Source organism: Ambystoma mexicanum (assembly GCF_040938575.1).
Source record: "Ambystoma mexicanum isolate Mex_15411 chromosome 12 unlocalized genomic scaffold, UKY_AmexF1_1 Mex_chr12_unloc.1, whole genome shotgun sequence".
Lineage (NCBI taxonomy): Eukaryota > Metazoa > Chordata > Amphibia > Caudata > Ambystomatidae > Ambystoma > Ambystoma mexicanum.
In genome coordinates, this window is record NW_027182322.1 from 402,135 (window position 1) to 407,349 (window position 5,215).

The 5,215-nt window shown below is 49.1% G+C and overlaps 1 non-coding gene across 1 annotated transcript; it reads left to right on the forward strand.

Annotated features, from left to right (window-relative positions):
* Positions 1-757: 757 nt before the first annotated feature.
* On the forward strand, positions 758-841 carry TRNAL-CAG (transfer RNA leucine (anticodon CAG)). Its single transcript has one exon. It is a non-coding gene; the product is annotated as a tRNA-Leu (tRNA).
* The last annotated feature ends 4,374 nt before the right edge of the window (positions 842-5,215 follow it).

The window sequence follows — 5,215 nt, forward strand, 5'->3', positions numbered from 1 at the left end:
GTTGCTATCATATTAGGTCCAGGGACAGACAGAATGGGGGAGCAAAGACAGAGGAGGAGGTTAATAGAGAAGGCAGAGGGCAGGGCCCCTCCGCGGCTGGGAACTGCATGACGAAGCTGTGAGCTAAGTAGAAACAACGACTTATCCCTTATCTTTCACTTATCAACATTACATTCAATCCCGTTTTCCTTATTATGGGGCAATAAGAGCGGTTAGCGTGTTTTACCTCAGTTCATTGGCAACCCTATTTGATGTATCTGATGTTTGGCTTTGGTGAAGTGTTATTTTTGCTTTTTACACATTGAAAATTTGAATAAAATAACTGCATATACGTAATAAAATAGGTTTCGGGAATCTCTTCCTGTTTCCAGAGTGCAGCATTCCGTGGCAAGGAAAGCCATTCCCGGGCACTGGAAGAAGCCCTGGCCTTGCCCACTGCCTCCTCCATCCACGCACATCCAAGATCAGCCACCTTTTAAAACTTAAAGTGAAACCCTCATGGAATATTTTATTTTGAAACATTTAAGACGTTATCAGTGGCCCCATAGAGAAGACAGAAAGACGTGTAAAAAAAATCCTAAATAACCATATTCCGTAGTAAATGTTCCTAATCAAATGAGTTGAACACATCTGATGTGTTTCTACTGGACTTCTAACAAAAAGATGATAACAAATCCTGCAATAATTTTGCTATGTATTAGGCAGAAATGTCACGTATAGCTTTCCAGTATGAGTGAAGCCGCGTTTTATTTGACGTGTTCAGGATGGCCGAGTGGTCTAAGGCGCTGCGTTCAGGTCGCAGTCTCCTCTGGAGGCGTGGGTTCGAATCCCACTTCTGACAACTTTATTTTTTTGTTTCTAACCTTTTGAATAGTATGTACCCTTAGATTACCTATAAAACCCTGAAATGAAAAAGAAATTCTGAATTTAAGATGGAGGTAAGTTTTCTAGTCATCGAGGTAAAAATTGTTAAACTAGTCAAAATAATCGGATTATCCAATGCTGTTTATACTTAACACAATGGTGTCAGCGCCTTTTAACTATTTCAGTTAAAAGAGGCCTCAGTGCTCTAGGGGCCCCCAGCAACTGCCCCAATGTTGCCAGTCAGCAAATAGTCTTATTGCACACAGTGGTGGAAATGGAAAAAATGTGGTGGGGGATCCCACAAGTGCCGGGGTGTGGGAGGAGTTGGGGAGGTGTCAGAGGGGGCGTGGTCTAGAGGGGGCGGGGTTGGTAGTGGCCATCCGGTCAGATAAAGAAAAAAAAGCGCCCAAAAAGGCAACATTGCCTTTTACCGCCGGCCAGGGCTTTAAGTGGGACAGGGCCTGCTGGGGCTCAGCCCCAGCATGCTCCGAAATTTCGATTTGAGGCGGGGCCCTGTGGGACCCACTAATCTCCCCTATCCGCCCCGGCCACTACACGAAAAGGATTTTCTTATGAAGCATGAAGCTCTCGCTCGTGTGCGAAAGATTCAGGCTCCAGAAAAAAATGCCTTTCAGCCATAATGGTGGCGTCGCACCTGCGAGGCATCCCTTTAATCAAGGGATGCACGTGGCCGGCGCCACCATTATGGAGAAAACGTGAGGCCGTTGAAAGCAGAGGCCTTGCTTTCTAAATACTGAAGCTCCTGTGGATTCCCGGGAGTTTCAGTCTTAAGGAACAGGGCCTCTGCTTCCAGGGGCCTCACCCTTTCAGCCTTAATGGTGACGCTGCCCCTCCCCAGCTGGCAAGGGGCAGCGTCACCATTAAGGCTGAATAGGCGAGGCCCTGTCCCCTGCCAGGCAAGCCTATAGAAAATAAATGCAGAGATCAACACCCTCTCCCCAAGGGGGAGAGGGTGTTGATCACTACAAAAGGCTGCCTGGCAGGGGTGCCAGTGGCCCATTGAGCCGGGGCTCCTGGGGGAGCATGGCCTAACGGGCCAGCAGGACCCCTGCAGTTAGGCCAGGCCCCCTTGATGAGCCCTGGCTCATTGTGTTATGCCAAAATAAGAAAACGAAAAGAAAAAAAAACGCCCGCGAGGGCAGCATTGCCTTTCACGCTGCTCTGGCACTAGTGTGTAAAGCACAATGCTCGCTACATGTACAACTGACTCCACTCAGTTGTACATGTAGTGAGCATTGTGAATTACACATCAGTGCCAAAGTCGCAGTAAACGGCAATGCTGCCGTCGCGGATGCTTTTTTTTTTCTTTATTCCAGCGTGGTTCATGGGCTTGGGTGGCTGACTCTGGCCGGATCCCGAGATCCGGCTACACACCTGGTGCTGGATCTCGGATCCGCCGAGAGCCGGCCCAATGACCAGCACTGATTGCACAGCAATGTTTGCCTTTCGTTCGGGACTTAAAATGTCAGTGCGCACATTGCAAGGTGCATTTGTTGGAGTTCTTCAAGGCGTATCCTTGGACCTCTGTGGTACCTTTTTTCTCTACACTAGCCCCTTGCTGATAAAGAAGGACTAATCATGAGATGGTCCGCAAGCAGGGAGCTGAAAAGTTTAGTGTTACACAGCTCCCTTGTAGATGGTCGTCTCCTGATGATCAATGGCTATTACACAATGTAATTTACACTCCTGTTATAGTGACAACCAGTGCTTTAAGTGGGAGCCACTGTCAAGGGGCGCTGTAGTTGGGGGCGTGGCCTAAGTACAGTTGGGTGCTCTTAGTCCACACTTGAGCCCCTCATCTCCGGATGTCCCCAGCCTCTCCATTTTGTTCCAAATCACGGATTCCGAGCCATGCTGACCGTCTGCCTTTGGCGGGGTCAGATCCTGTGATTAAGAAACAAAAAGAGAGGCCAGGCACACCAAAGGTATGATAACACTGCACCCCAGCTCTCCTTCTGTTTCTTCATGAGAGGAGCTAACCTCTGCAGGCAGCCCTTTCATTTAAGGAGCCACGTGGTTAAAGGGATGCCTGTGGGTATCATTGAACTCCCCCATAGGCAACCTTTAGCCATGCAGCACCTTGAGTGAACGGGCTGCCTGCTGGAGGGTAGCTCCTCTGACTAAGAAACAGAAGGCGGGCTGGGCCACCTACCCTCTCCTTTTGTTTCTTAGTGAGAAGCCAACTCCCAGCAGGCAGCTCTTTCATCAAGGTGTCAGATGGTTAAGGGGCTGCTAAAGGGCTGCCTTTAGGTGCCAATGTTTCTGTTTAGAAAAACTGAGAGGCGTCGGCCTTAGGCAGCCCTTTAACAATACAGCGCTTTGGCTAAAAGGGCAGCCTGAAGGTTCGGCGTAACTGGGGCTAGTCGGGGTTTAGCCCTGGCAGGGCTCCGGCTTGCAAGCCCTATTTGGAGACTGCTGGGGCTCTGCATTGGCTAGCCCCGGTCTACTTTACTTAAAGCCTTAAAGCCCTGGGGCCAACTAATTGGCTGGTAACAGACATCCATTTTATTGGGAAACAGTGTAGGGGAGGGACTTCCTCTTTGGACTCTGCTAGAAGATGAAGTAACGGCTGCCAGTTTGGGCCTGCTTGCACCTAGTGGGAGCTTTTCAGTAGGATACAGAGAGGGTGAAGGGATGATGAGGGAAGAGCGGCTTGTTAACAAGTCACGGGCAGAGCGTGCACAGCACAACTATTCGAGCTTGTGTTTCCTTTAGGTCGCTAGAGGCATGGAATGGGGCAGGGGTTGACACAGGTTGTGTGGTGGCATTGATGGAAAGGGCAGGACATGAAGCTACCCGTTATGGGCCTGATCTGCACATGAAGACCTGGGAGATGGGCACAGAACCCAGGCAGGAGAACCTGTAGGATAAGTAGTATCAAAAAGGGGGGATTGAACCACTTTGATTGTAATAGCACCTAGTTATAATGTTTATACAATGTCATTCTGACTGGCTGAAATTAGGAGCAGTTGAAAAACAACAAGTTACTGAAATGAGAACTCATTTTAATCACTTCGTAACGAGTCTAACACATGCAATGTGAACAGGAGAAACGCATTTGAAAAATATTTTCATCCTACGAAAACATACATTGTTCGAATCAATGTTCCATTCTCATGGATTTGAAGTAGACAAAAAAGGAAATAAATCCAATTCACCCCAGTAAACAAAAAAAAAAAGGAAATAAATTCAATTTACACCGACACGCAATGGGGGTGATGGTGGTTCTGGTCACATGTCTGTTGGATTCTGTTCCCTGGCTGATGCGTTGGCGGGAAACAGGATAACAGGGCCTCAGGCTGCCAGGCCCTGTTGCGCAGCTCCAGCGGGAGCAATCATGACACGGACACCAAACGTGTTGCTGTCTTGCCCGGAACCGCCCTCGCTGAGCGGGGGTGGGGCTTTTATTTGTAAAGCCTTACGTCACCACGTAGCGGGACTTAAGACGGATATAACATTCCTCCTTTATTTTAACCAAACATTAACAAAACAATGCTCTCTTGGACAACAGTTTCAGACAGTGAGTTTGGTAGTCTCTCGGGCTGGTCTTCTACCACTCATAGTCTCTGAGCCTGGCTGGGGGCCGGGGCGCAGTTCTTAGTTCATACCGTCCACCCCTGGGTTCTATCCCCGGACCCCCCTCGGGTTGCTCACCTTCATAGTTGGGCTCACTCAACTCTGGTTCACTAGACAATTCTTCCACTCTGTCGTCTGTGGTCATTTCGCCCTCCTGGTGATTACGCTCTTCTCCCCTTGGTTGGTCGTCTTCTTCTTCAGGTTGCGGTTCACCATCCGTCCATAGATGTTTTGGGACTGTCTTGAACCACAACGTGTTTCTTGTGACTTGTCTTTGTCCCCTCTTGACTGTTACCATAGTCCCGTGCCTTTGGGTTATGGTCCATGGGACGGAGTCGTATTGTGTGTCTAGTTTAGACTTTGATGGGTTTCTCACCATTACCACCTGGTCGCCTACTCGGTGGCGTGACCTCTTGGCATTCCTCTTGTTGCTCATATGCTCGTTAGCCATGGTTCTTCTTAGTTCAGTGCGTGCCCTGTCGTACGCGTCTGTGCTTCTGCTCGGGGGATGTGGGATGGATGAGTTGATGATGGTTCAGAACATTATGTCCGCCGGCGGTATTCCTGTCGTGCTGTGTGGTGTTACTCTGTAATTCCTCAGGAATCTGTAGAGGTCCACTCTCCAGGGGCTTGAGTTTACACGCGACAGGCCCAGGACTTTGTTTATTGTTTGCATGAATCGTTCAACGTCGCCGTTGGTCTGCGGCCATCTAGGCATTATGTGGTGGTAGTGGATGTTGAGTTTGGTGAGGTA